General features: G+C 41.6%; 1 protein-coding gene across 5 annotated transcripts in view; it reads right to left on the minus strand.

Moving 5' to 3' along the window:
* Positions 1-14,222, minus strand: part of RNF185 (ring finger protein 185) — a 36,371-nt gene extending 22,149 nt beyond the window's left edge. For 2 of the 5 annotated variants that reach the window (XM_021703436.1, XM_021703440.1), the window contains exons 1-2: positions 14,122-14,222; positions 7,020-7,193 (exon numbers count right to left, since the gene is read on the minus strand). The gene's annotated coding sequence lies outside the window, so the exon portion shown is untranslated. The remainder of the gene's footprint in view (positions 1-7,019; positions 7,194-14,121) is intronic. The other 3 variants (XM_021703437.1, XM_021703441.1, XM_021703439.1) reach the window with 2 other exon arrangements.
* Positions 14,223-14,634: the final 412 nt, after the last annotated feature.

Raw genomic sequence — 14,634 nt, forward strand, 5'->3', positions numbered from 1 at the left:
CATCCCCTGGGGTGTCAGATTAAGGCTTAGAGTAGTTGGGTCATTTGACCAGAGCCAGTCAGAGGCAAAGCTTCCCAACTCCCAAGCCAATGTGCTTAACAGACAGCACCTCAGTGATCTGTTTGTGTGTCTTTGTCCTTGGGCCCAGCTTCCAGGTGCCTTACTCAGAACAGGGCCAGGCACCTGAGGAACACCTCATAAATGTGCATGGGTTGATAGATCTGATAGCCAGACTTAGAACTATACAACTCGATATGAGTCAATTTAGCCAACTGAAGTTGTGGAAATCAGTATCCTAAAAGAACAAAATTTCTTCAGGGATGTTTTTCAGAACTGGAAATATCACATAACCGTTTTAGAGTAATTTTTTAAAAAGTAAGTATTGCTCAAAACTCTGAAACAAATGAAAAAAAAGGTTTTTTTAAAGATTAGGGATCTGCAACCAGAAAAAGGTTTGGGTTTTCCCAAATTGGTACCACCTCTATTAGAGATAACTACTGATACAGAGCATTAACTATTCATTTATCTGTCTATTGCTTACTCTAAGTTAGACACCTCCTAGAGCCACAAGCACAGTGCCTGACACAAAGTAAATGTTCGATAAATGCATGTGAATGAACAATGGGGATCTACTAATTTCAAATTCAAACCAATATAACTGCATAAAATATTGTAATAAAGAAAACATTTTCAGATTGGACAGACCTCAGTTAAGGGGGGGTGGATTTCTAGTATAATACAGTGGAGGAAGAATCTGGAACCAGAAGACCTAGTCTGACACTCAGCTCTACCACTCACTAAGCCAGGGTCCTCATCTGCAAATGGAATAACTGTGTCTGCCCTTCCTTTGTTATCAGAAAAGTTTTCAAAATGAGAGTTTTGCTTTTGTTTTCATGTAGTCAGTACATCCTTATTAATACAGAATCTATAAAATCTCATTAATTCAGATTTTACCTGTGGTTGAGCTAAAGAGCTCTAAAATAGTCTGAAGGTAGAGTATAAGAAGAAAATAAATGAGATTTAACTTAATTAAGGAGAAAACTTTCTAAGAGTTTAGTAACACCCAGCTCATACTTGACAAAACAATGATCTCACTTCTCCTTTGAATAGGAGGTCCTAAGGAGGACCATCAGGAGAACATATGTAAGATAAACCAACTATGGTTTAAAATAATAAAACCAGGAGCGCCTGAGTGGCTCAGTTGGTTAAGCGTCTGCCTTCGGCTCAGGTCGTGATCCCGGGGTCCTGGGATCGAGCCCCGCATTGGGCTCCCTGCTCAGCGGGGAACCTGCTTCTCCCTCTTCCTACTGCCCTTCCTGCTTGTGCTCTCTCTGTCAAATAAATAAATAAAATAATAAAACCAAATGACACCATTTTGAATAATACGTAATATTGACTTTTACAAATTAGGTTTGTGTCCTGAGCCACGTGATGCTAATTGTCAGAGCAGTTTGGGAAACATTTGGAGAATACCAAGAACTATGCTCAATGATAAATCAAAGTTCTGGTTCCTGCCCTCAAGAAGTCTATGGTCTAGTCATAACTGTCATTTTTTAAAAAAGAATCTCATTGAAAAATGCCTCTGCAGAGATGGCAGTGCTAAGAAAAGACAAGTAATTTTCCTGGGCTTTTGCCTAGGACCCACTCCCATATTCAGAGAGCTGTCCCTCTTTAAAAACTGCCCCCATGCCTGTACCACATGGCACTTCTGAGGAGCAACTGGGAGCAGGGATATCAAATAATCAGGTGCTATAGAGACTACCAGGGAAGTCAACTTGGTGACTGATGCAAGAGTGGAATGGCCAGCCAGACCCCTAGGCCATTTCCACAGAAACAGTCACACAGCCTGCTACTTCTGACCTCCGTGTGTCCTTAGACCACCATTTAGTCGTGCTTTGCTCCCACTGCTTAATGAGATGTACCCATGACAATCCAGCTGATGTGAAGAGTAGAAAAGTAGGGGCCATGGTAGCTATGTGGCAATTCAGGCAACTTTTGAGACTTTTTTTTTTTTTTTAAGATTTTATTTATTTATTTGACAGAGACAGCGAGAGCAGGAACACAAGCAGGGGGAGTGGGAGAGGGAGAAGCAGGCTTCCCGCTGAGCAGGGAGCCCGATGTGGGACTCAATCCTAGGACTCTGGGATCATGACCTGAGCCGAAGGCAGCCGCTTCATGACTGAGCCACCCAGGCGCCCAACTTTTGAGACTCTTAAGCCAAAACCCACTTGGTAGCTTCTTCCCTACTTTATTTTTTTTTTTAAGATTTATTTATTTGAGAGAGAGAATGCGAGAGAGAGAGAGAGAGAGCACGTGCGTGCACGCACAAGACGGGGGAGGGTCAGAGGGAGAAGCAGATTCACAGGGGAGCCTGATGCGGGACTTGATCCTGGGACTCCAGGATCATGACCTGAGCCGAAGGCAGTCACAACCAGCTGAGCCACAGAGGCACCCCGTTTTTTCTCTACTTTAAATACTACATTTCTGGCAATGATTTCTTAGATAAAACATCAAAGGCAAAGGCAACAAAAAATAGACAAATTAGACTTCATGAAAATTTTTAAAATTTTGTGCATCAAAAGACATTAAACAGAATAAAAAGGCAATTCACAGAATGGGAGAAAATATTTGCAAATCATGTATCTGAGGGATCAATATCCAGAATATATGGAAAACTCCTAAAACTTGGGGCACCTGGGCGATTCAATCAGTTAAGTGTCTGCCTTCGGCTTGGGTCATGATCCCAGTCCTGGGATTGAGCCCCACATTGTGCTCCCTGCTCAGTGGGGAACCTGCTTCTCCCTCTCCCTCTGCCCCTCCCCCTGCTTGTGCTCTGTCTCTCTCTCTGTCAAATAAATAAATAAAATCCTAAAAAAAAAAAAAACCCTCTTAAAACTCAACAACAATGAAACAACAATCCATTTCAAAAATGGGCAAAGGAGGGGCACTTGGGTGGCTCAGTTTGTTAAGCATCTGCCTTTGGCTCAGGTCATGATCCCAGGGTCTTGGGGTCAAGCCCCGCATCGGGCTCCCTGCTCAGGGGAGAGCCTGCTTCTCCCTCTCCCTCTGCCCGCCGCTCCCTTTGCTTATGCTGTCAAATAAATAAATAAAATCTTAAAAAAAAAAATGGGCAAAGAACCTGAATAGACATTTCTCCAAAGATATACAAGTGGCCAAAAACAACATGAAAAAATGCTCAATATTACTATTTACAAAAATCCAAATCCAAACTACAAAATACCACCTTATACCCATTAGGATGGCTACTATAAAAACAAAACAAACAAACAAAAAACAGAAAATAACAAGTGTTGTTGAGGAGGTGGAGAAATTGGAACCTTTGTGCACTTTTGGTAGGAAAGTAAATGGCACAGCTGCTGTGGAAAACACTATGGCAATTCCTCAAAAAATTAAAAATAGAATTACCATATGATCCAGCAATTCTGCTTCTGGGTATATATCCATAAGAACTGAAAGCAGGGTCTTAAAGAAATATCTGGGGGCGCCTGGGTGGCTCAGTCGTTAAGCGTCTGCCTTCGGCTCGGGTCATGATCCCAGGGTCCTGGGATCGAGCCCCGCATCGGGCTCCCTGCTCGGCGGGGAGCCTGCTTCTCCCTCTCCCGCTCCCCCTGCTTGTGTTCCCTCTCTCGCTGTGTCTCTGTCAAATAAATAAATAAAATCTTTAAAAAAAAAAAAAAAAAAAAAAAAGAAATATCTGTACACCCATGTTAATATCTGCATTATTCACAATAGCTAAAACATGGAAGCAACCCAAGTGTCCATCCACACATAAATAAATGGATAAACAAAATGTGATAATATGCATACCATGGAGTATTATTCAGTCTTAAAAAGGAAGAAAATTTTGACACATACCACAACATGGATGAATCTTGAGGACATTATGCTAAGCGAAATAAACCAGTCGCAAAAAAGACAAATACTGTAGTATTCCACTCATTATGAGGTACATAGAATAGTCAAAATCATGGGGACAGAAAGTAGAACTTTGGTTGCTAGGGGTAGAGGAGAGGAGGGAACAGTGAGTTACCGTTTAATGGGCATACAGTTTCAGTTTTGCAAAATGAAAAGAGTTCTGGAGATGATGGTGGTAATGGTTGCACAACAATATGAATGTACTTAATAAAACTGAACTATTCACTTAAAAATGGTTAAGATGATAAATTTTATGTTATGTGATTTAAATCCAGTAAAAAAAATTGGAGAAAAGATCCCTATATTTCCACAAAATGTCATTTATTACATGATTCCCTTAATAGAAAATATCTACAACAGGGATGCCTGGCTGGCTCAGCTGGTAGGGTGACTCTTGATCTCAGAGTCATGAGTTCAAACCCCACGATGGGTGTGTAGGCTACTTAAAAATAAATAAAAATAAAATAAATATGGGTGATTACTGTCTTCATAAAAAAAAGAAAAGAAAATATCTACAATAGAAAATTCATAGAGATAGAAAGTGGATTAGAGGTTACCAGGAACTAGGATGAGGGGGGAATGGGAAGTTATTGTTTAATGGGTACAGAGCTTCTGTTTGGGGTAATGATAAAGCTTTGGAAACACACAGTGGTGATGGTTGCACAACATCGTGAATGTACTTAATGCTGCTGAATTGTACACTTAAAAACGTTTAAAATGGTAAATTCTGTTATGTATGTTTTACCACAATAAATTTTTTTTTTTTAACTTTTTTAGATTTTATTTATTTATTTGACAGAGACAGAGATAGCGAGAGCAGGAACACAAGCAGGGGGAATGGGCAAGGGAGAAGCAGGCTTCCTGCTGAGCAGGGAGCCCGATGTGGGACTCGATCCCAGGACGCTGGGATCATGACCTGAGCCGAAGGCAGACGCTTAACGACTGAGCCACCCAGGCACCCCACAATAAAGTTTTTTTTTTAAAAAGAATGTGCTCCTTATTAGAAAGAAAACCAGATTTCCACTCACTAAGAACACGCTGAGTAATCGTTATATATATCTATACAATACTTACTAACTTATCGAGTAAGTGAATGGCTAAGTAAGTGTATCAGAGGTAATGCTTACAAAAAAAAGGCTGGCAAAAGTGCAGAGACATCAACATTAAAATGCTAACAGGAGGGGCCTCTGTGTGGTTCAGTCCATAGCAGAGTATGCGACTCCTGATCTCAGGGTTGAGGGCTGGAACCCCATGTTGGGTGTAGAGATTAGTTAAAAATAAAAATCTTAAAAAAAAAATGCTAACAGGAAAAAGCAAGCTATAGAACTATGTGAAGTGAATGGTTCTAACCATTAAAAATGTACACACTGGGGGAGAAACAAGAAGGAAATAAAGCAACTTAATAAAGGCTCTCTTCGGATACTAGAGTTAGAAACAACGTGGGTGGGAAGAGAGGGAAGCTTTTCTGTATTTCCCAAAATAAGCATATATTACTTTCACAATTAAAATTATTGTTTTGTGCCCCTCACCCAAAATACTTTCAACCTAGAACTTCCTGTTTCAAAAAACAAGTCCCGAAGTTATGTGTCCTTTTTCATTTTAAGGTACTGTGATACCAATTAATAGGGGAAATAGGGCTCATTAAAAACCAAAAACTAATTGTGGAAAATTTATTTAGGTTGAAAGAAACCTTTGGGGGCACCTGGGTGGCTCAGTCATTAAGCGTCTGCCTTCGGCTCAGGTCATGATCCCAGGGTCCTGGGATCGAGCCCCGTATCGGGCTCCCTGGGAAGCCTGTTTCTCCCTCTCCCTCTCCCCCTGCTTGTGATCCTGCTCTCACTGTGTCTCTCTCTGCCAAATAAATAAAATCTTTAAAAAAAAAAAAAAAAAAAAAAGAAAGAAACCTTTGTATTTCATTTAGCCCCAATTCCTTGTTAAATAGATCTGACTTCTTTGCAACATAGTTCCAATCCTAGGTTGATCAGTGAACAAAGAGAAATGTATGATGGTCAGCACACCCCCACTTACGCCTGCAAAGACACCTCTCTACAACCTCCTGACACAACACTGCATAATTTACTGTACAGAGACACAAAAAGATCATTTCAAAGAAGAAAGTATTAAATAGAACTTACTATCAATAGATTATGAGTGTAGCTGATTAACAAGTCTAATCTAATCAATGCACATATTTCCTTTGACTGAGCTGGTCATGTCCTTTCATTTCTCTATTTTAGCATCTGCCTAACTGCACTTCTCTCCACCACATTTCCATTACTTTTTTTTCTTTTTCTTTTTCTTTTTTTTTTAAAGATTTTATTTATTTATTTGACAGAGAGAGAGAGACAGCGAAGAGGGAACACAAGCAGGGGGAGTGGGAGAGGGAGAAACAGGCTTCCCGCAGAGCAGGGAGCCCGATGTGGGGCTCGATCCCAAGACCCTGGGATCATGCCCTGAGCCGAAGGCAGACGCTTAACAACTGAGCCACCCAGGCGCCCCCATTTCCGTTACTTTTAAGAGTATGTTCAATATCTCCAGAGATAACCTGTCTGGAACCTGCTCCAGCCACTTGCTTCTTTAAGCTTTTCCCTATAGATCTTGTTTTCTACTCAACTTCACCAACCCACTTCTGTGGCCATGCTCTAAAATTTGTCATTAACTATTACTAGACTATTAAAACATGTATTTCAGTAGTCTCATCATCTTACCACCACTTCTTAAATTCTAGCAAATTTCTTCTTAAAGAAGATCTTTAAGAAGAATTTCTTCTTAAAGAAGAAATTCCAGTTTGATAAGACTTCAAGTAACTGGGATGGCTAGTTCACTAACTTTACCCCTTCTACTGCATATAAAGACTCTTCAAGTCCTTACTTCCTTTTTATCTTATTTAGATCTCATGGTCCATCCTTTTATCCAAATGCATACCTCCATAATTTCCTTCCCCTCCTTAGTTTCCATAAAGGACTTACTTTAAAAAATGTAAAACAGTAAAATAATGCCTTCCTATTTATTGATATATTAAAAGAACTGAATACGCCTAGACAGGGAAGAAGGAGAAGGAGATTTTCTGCAAATCAACTTACCTTGAATTTATGACCTCAGAAGACCCCTTGCAATTTTCAGCAATCCTTCCACCATATTTTGAGTCAATCTAATTTATCAGTCTGTGAGGGCTGTTTCATAACTTTTTACTCCTTCAGTTACAAACAGCTCCTCCTTTCTCTTCACCTTCACTAATGACCATCCTTATTATTGCCCTGAAAAAAGTAAAAACAAGAGAACTTCCTTATCTTCCTACTTCCAAATAGGACAACTTGGCTCTGTCTGTAGTCTTATATTCTTTTTTCTCTCTTTATTACCATGCGTGAACTATCTCTGCTCTTAACTAAGGCTAAACTTTCCACTCATACCATGGATTACATTTCCTCTCACCTGTTCAAGATATTTGCTCCCAAAAATATACCTTTTCCCTTGCATCTTTAAAGTTTGGCACTTGGCTAAATCTTTTCTTATTTCTAAATCAATAAGAAAAATCGGTGTTATCTATACTGCAGTGTCTCCCATCTTAATTTCTACATACTGTATCAAAATACTTGTTAAATGAGTGAATTACTCAATTAATGGTTCTCAGGAATATGCCTCTTTCTGGTTCCTAATTATGGGGATTATCATATCTCATTCCTCATCCCCCAGTCCTAATCTTTGGAAAAGGAAACATATATATTATATATTTTAAGATTTTATTTATCAGAGAGAGAAGGAAACATTTTTTAAAGATTTTATTTATTTATTTGACAGAGAGACACAGCAAGAGAGGGAACACAAGCAGGGGGAGCGGGAGAGGGAGAAGCAGGCTTCCTGCAGAGCAGGGAGCCCGACTCGGCGCTCGATCCCAGGACCCTGGGATCATGACCTGAGCCGAAGGCAGACGCTTAACAACTGAGCCACGCAGGCGCCCTGGAAACGTATTTTCTAAAGTTTCAGGCCCCTAATGCTAGAAATGCTCTTAATATGGTATTAAGTCTGAAGTAAAAAGGGTGCATATGTCTTCCTGAATGATTCCTCTTAGTTGAATGTGAAGATTTTGCATTTTGGACTACACTTTTATTATGGACATGAATTCTACCAACAAATAAAATGCTGGAGGAAAATGCAGACAATCCTTGCTTGGCACAGTAAAGCAGGACAATAAAAATGCAAGCTGATACTATAAAAAATGATAGTAATAATCAATGGGAAAATCACAATTGTCTGTGAATTTTAAAAAATTTTATCCCATTAAAAACACTCTTACTGTTGGTACACATGCTTAGTGAAGTGAAAAAATAAAATTAATACTCATTCAGTTTACTGTAACTTAAAATATTAAAAGCATTGAAAATTAAAGTGTCTTTTTTCTTTGTAAAAACTTTTTTTTAAGAGGGGGGAGGGGATGAGGGAGAGAATCTTTTTTTTTTTTTTTTTTTTAAGATTTTTATTTATTTGAGAGAGCAGAGAGCACAAGCGGGGAAGGGGGTGGAGAGGGGCAAAGGGAGAGGAAGAAGCAGACTCCCCGCTGAACAGGGAGTGATGTGGGACTTGATCCCAGGACCCCGAGATCATGACCTGAGCTGAAGGTAGATGCTTAACCAACTGAGCCACCCTGGAGCCCCAAGGGAGAGAGAGAGAGAGAATTTTTTTTTTTTTTTAAGATTTTATTTGAGAGAGAGAGGGGAGAGAGAGAGAGAGCACATGAGAGTGGGGAGGGTCAGAGGGAGAAGGAGACTCCCTGCTGAGCAGGGAGCCCGACTCAGGACTCCCGGGACTCCAGGATCACGACCTGAGCTGAAGGCAGTCATTTAACCAACTGAGCCACCCAGGTGCCCCGAGAGAGAGAATCTTAAGCAGGCTCCCACACCCACTGCAGAGCCCAACGCAGGGCTTGATCTCACAACCCTGAGATCACAACCTGAGCCAAAATCAAGAGTTGGATGCTTACCCAACTGAGCCATCCAGGCGCCCCTGTTTTATTTTTTAATTATATGTTCAGAATGGTCTGGTTATAGCCAAATGCTCTGGGGTCAAAAGAGGCATGGGTGCACCGGTAGCTTTGCCACCCCACACAGCTGTCCCAATATCACAAGTCCGGAGTAATCCACACCACCACTGACTCCTCTACTCCTTGCTTGTGACCAGACAACCACGAGAGTAGCTCTCAGATGGCAGGATCTCTTAGTGGTCTTATCACATTTCAAATAATACCATAGTACCCCTTTTACTTGATTATGGCCATCCCAGCTCTGCATGATCAGCAGTGGTTGGGCTTGAGAGAAGCTCTGAATGGTCAGCAGTTTCAAAGGGACAATTACTCTGCACTTCAGCATGTCCAAATCCAACTCCATTCAGATCAGGGAGTTACTGGTATTGCCTCAGATTTTGCAGTTCAGTTCACTCTGAGTTACTTCAAGGGGCTTCAGGGAATCTGCAAACTCTCTGAATATTTACATGCAAAACTGCATGATAACAAATAACTCAATTACAAAATGGACAAAGGATTTGAATAGACATTTCTCCAAAGACACACAGATGGCCAATATGCACATGAAAAGATGTTCAACATCATCAGTCATTAGGGAAATGAAAATAAAAACTACAATTAGATGCCACTTTGCAGCCACTAGAGTGGATATAATAATAACAACAACAAAAAGGGACAATAACAAGTGTCGAAGAGGATGTGGAGAAAATGGAACCCTCACATATTGCTAATGGGAATGTAAAATGGTGCAGCTGCTGTGGAAAACAGTTTGGCAGTTCTTCAAAAAGTTAAACACTGAGCTGCCATATGACCCAGCAATTCCACTCCTAAGGAGACACATCTAGGAGGACTGAAAATATGTTCAAACAAAAACGTGTACATGAATGTTCACAGCAGCATTAGTCATAGTAACCAAAGGGCAGAAACAACCTAAATGTCAATCAACTGATGAATGGATAAACAAAATGTCGTGTAACCATACAATGAAATATTATTCATCAATAAACGTAATGAAATACCGATATAGGTCACAACATGGATGAACCTTATGAAAACATATGCTAATGAAAGAAGCCAGACACAAAAGCCACATACTGTAAAAAGGACACATACTATATGAATCCATATTAGTGGTTGCCAGGGGATGGAAGAGGGGAGAATAAGGAGTGCCTGCTAACATGTACAGGTTTTCTTTTGGGGGACATGAAAATGTTCTGGGATTAAAATAGTGGTGATGATTACACAACCTTGTGAACATACTAAAAACTACTAAATTGTACTCTTTAAAATGGTGAATTTTATGATATGTGAATTCCATTTCAAAAAAAAATTGACAGACATTCTACAAAATTGGCCAGTCCTCTTCAAAAGTTTACAGTCTGGTTGCCTGGGTGACTCAGTCAGTTAAGCCTCTGCCTTTAGCTCATGTCATGATCCCAGGGTCCTGGGATTGAGCCCCCCATGGGCTCCCTCTGCCCCTCCTCCTGCTTGTGCCTTCTCTCTCTCTCTCAAATAAATAAAATCTTTAAAAAAAAAAATAAAGTTCACAGTCACAAAAGACAAAAAAGACTGAGGAACTGTCTCAGATCACTAGAGACTCGGGAGACTTGAAAACTAAATGCAATGTGGAAACTGGGCTGGATCCAGGAACAGAAAAAGGACATTAGTAGACAAATGGCTAAATTTGAATAAAGTCTACAGATTAGTCAGTAGTACTGTATTAATGTTAAATTTCTTATTTAATTTTAACATGGTTATGTAAAATGTTAACATTAGGGAAAGTTCGGTGAAAAGTATACAGGAAGTTTGTGTATTATTTTTGCAAGTCTAAAATTATTTCAAAATAAATTATACAAAAGCTTAAAAATGTTAAAAAATGTTTAAAAAGTTAAAAATGTAAAAAAGTTAAAGAGTTAAAAAATGTACATGAAAAAACCAGGAGCTGGTAAGTTCTGTAAAATGCCATACAGTAAATACTTTAGACTTCGTGAACCATATGGTCTTGGGGGCAACTACTCAACTCTTCTGCCAAAGACTACAATTGTAAATTAATGGGTGTGGCTGTGTTCCAATAAAACCTTATTTATAGTTTTAAATTTCCTATAATTTTCACAGATCACAAAACATTATTCTTTTTTGGATTTATTCCCCACCATTTAAAAATGTAAAATCCATCCCTAGCTCACATGCCCTGCAAAAACAGGCAATGGAGCCAGATTTGGCCCACATGCCATAAACTGCAGACTCTCTAGATGAGAATCTGCCAATGTGAGGGACACCAGGGTGGCTCAGTCCAGAAGAGCATGCGACTCTTGATCTCAGGGTCATGAGTTCACACCCCAGATTGGGTGTAGAGATTACTTAAATAAAAAATAAATAAATAAATAAAAGAATTTGCCAATGTGTGCTTCAGTTAAAAAAAAGAGTACTGCACATCAATTAAGTTTGGCAACACTAGATTAAACAAGGTTAGGTATGTTTCTTTATTATAGGACATCCCAGTACATTGGAACTGAGAAGTTCCAAGAAAAGATAATGATATACAGCATTTTCCAAACTTATTTTTACTATGGAACTCTTTTTTCAGAGGCATCTCTTCAGAGTAGTGGCCTGAAGAACACACTTCAGAAATGCCGATTCAGGTACTTTTTTAAAAGGAAAATTTCAGATTAAGAAGTATTAAAGACATCACCAAATTACAGTCATTTTACCCAGCACCTGGATAATATCTGAATAAGCATTTCACAATGGTTTTTTTGTTTTTGTCCTAGGAAACACAAACAAAGCAGGAAGGTAAACACAAGCAGGAAGTCTTGGCTCAACAAAATCTATTTTTCGGGAGGGGGATAGGATGTGAGCAAAAGTGGGTCATAATATGGAATCTGTGCTCCATAGGGCAATGTAAGCATTCTTACAGGTTTTGTTGTTGTTGTTGTTGTTGTTAAAGATTTTATTTATTTGACAGAGAGAGACACAGCGAGAGAGGTAACACAAGCAGGGGGGAGTGGGAGAGGGAGAAGCAGGCCTCCTGCCGAGCAGGGAGCCCAATGTGGGACTCGATCCCAGGACCCTGGGACCATGGACTGAGCTGAAGGCAAACGCTTAACGACTGAGCCACCCAGGCGCCCACATTCTTACAGGTTTTGAAAAAGCAATCTGCTTTTAGGAACTTCAACGTTTGATTAGAAAACTAAAGATAAGCTAGGGGCGCATGGATCATGAGCTCAGGGTCCTAGGATGAGCCCCAGGGCTCTGTGCTAAGAGGGAAGTCTGCTTGTCCCTCTGTGCCCCGCCCCCACTCCTGCTCTCCCTCTCTCAAATAAATAAAATCTAAAAAGAAAAGAAAAGAAAACTAAAGATAATGCCAGAAGCATTACCTGTAGATTGTATGTTAGGGAGGATGAACTGGCAGTCCCTAAGAGGACTGGTTTTTAAATGCTAGATGAAAAGTTAGCTGACAGATTGCAAAAATTCTCTCATTAGACAGAAGAGCTATACAAGGCATTGCTGGAGAGAGGATTAAAGAGGAATTTATGTCCCAGGGAGGAAAGGCTGGCCTAAACAACCCTGAGGGGCCCTTCTGACCGAGGCTCCTCAATTCTGTGATCCAAAGAGTTCACTGGCTTCTCCTGATCAAACACAAAGTCTTTAGCAGCATTTCCAAGTTACTCTAAAAACATAAGCTACAAACCAATGGGGTGGGGTACCTCCTTAGTTATTCAACAAACATTTAAGGAGCTCTTATCAGATGGGCCATTCCAAAGTCCCTGAAAAAAAGGATGGTGCACAGGACAACCAGGAACAGATTACACTATTTCATACCCACTGGCCTTACTTCTAGAAAATGTAGGCTGGGGGGGGGGGGGGGGGGGAGGGGGGGGGGGAGGTGTTAAGAAAAGAGGACAGGAAAAAGAAGTCAATCAGCACCAGATAGATTGAAAATAGTTACTCAGAATCAGACATTTCAAGTTGGAAAGGACTTCCATCTAATACCAGGGAGTTCATTACTTTTGGAGGCAATTCACTCCATTGCTGGTCACCTCTGACCAGCATTAAGTTCTTCTATTAAGTCAATAGAATCCGCCTATTGGTCCTAGTTCTGCCACTTTCAACCCCAAAGATAAAAGTGAAGCACTCTTCACCATAACCATTTTTTTTTTTCCCGTTTTTAAGGCCAGTTTCCTTCTACTGTTCTCTTTTCTGGTCTAAACATCCCAATTCTTTCAAAGATCCGGAACCGGCTCCAGCTGCCGCAAAGCAAAGAATGTATATCTAGTACTCACAGCAGGAAAGCACTTCAAATCAGTGGGCTTCAAACATCAGTATGTACAGGACCCCCGAGGTATATGTTCAAAACGTTCCCAGGTTCCGACCCAGATTCTAAATCAGAGGTCTTGAGTCCTGCACTGTAAAGCATGCATCCCGGGACATTTCAAAACAGACCAGTGTAAGAACCGTATTTTGAGGGGCGCCTGGGTGGCTCAGTCATTAAGCGTCTGCCTTCGGCTCAGGTCTGATTTCGGGGTCCTGGGATCGAGCCCCGCATTGGGCTCCCTGCTCGGCGGGAAGCCTGCTTCTCCCTCTCCCACTCCCCCTGCTTGTGTTCCCTCTCTCGCTGTGTCTCTCTCTGTCAAATAAATAAAATCTTAAAAAAAAAAAAAAAGACCTTATTTTGAGGAACGCTGCCCTGTTTCACAAACGAGGAAACTGAGGCTCAACAAAGGGAATGGACTGGGCCAATAACGCACAACTGGCTGTAAGCGGCGAAGTCTCTCGGCTCTCTCACTCCCAAGCCCAACTCTGTTGACCACGCTTTCTGACCCCGGCCTCTCCACCCGAGGCAAAATCATTTAAAGCACATCCACCTGAGAGGCGGTCTCGAGCCGGGGACAGAAACAAGAGTGAGTCCCTGCCCGGAAAGGAGAGCTCGTGGGAGCCTCTTCCCTTCTCGGGGCCTCAGTTTCCCAAAACTGTAATCACAGGACAGAAGACCACAACGCCAGGGGGACCTCTATTCTGGGGCGGAGGGTCCCGGGCAGAGCCGGGGTTGTTGTCTCTGCGCCGCTGGGCCAGGTGTCTCAGCCTGTGGGCCCGGTTAAAGCAGAAACCCTGCCCGCCTCCCTCAACCTTGATAAACCCCTAAGCTACCACCCGAGCCCATCATGTACCTGCCTCTGTTCAGCTAACGCCGCTGAAGTCACCCCAGCTTATCCATCCGTCCGGCACCCTGCCGCTCCGTCCCTTCAGGCTGTTCGGTAAAACCGGCGATCCCTCCTACACAGACTCCGGTCACCTGACACAAAGCCGCCCCTCTCGGAGGACTTCCGGCCACAACCGGAAAAGGTTTGTCCTCTGCGCAGTTCTTCCGCCCAGGTGAAGGACTGTAAGGTTCCTCCTGAGGGCAGGAAGCGGAGAGACGGACTTTCTGGCAGCTTTTCAAAGAGCCTGGGTCCGCGCAGGGAAAGTACCAAATAAGCCGGGGCGTCTGGGTTGCTCAGTCGTTGGGCGTCTGCCTTCAGCTCAGGTCATGATCCCGGGGTTCTGGGATCGAGCCCCACATCGGGCTCCCTGTCTGTGGGAGGCCTGCTTCTCCCTCTCCCCCCGCTTGTGTTTCTGCTCTCGCTGTCTCTCTGTCAAATAAATAAGTAAAATCTTAAAAAAAAAAAAAAGCTTGGACCATC

Source organism: Neomonachus schauinslandi, chromosome 14, assembly GCF_002201575.2.
Source record: "Neomonachus schauinslandi chromosome 14, ASM220157v2, whole genome shotgun sequence".
NCBI classification, from domain to species: domain Eukaryota; kingdom Metazoa; phylum Chordata; class Mammalia; order Carnivora; family Phocidae; genus Neomonachus; species Neomonachus schauinslandi.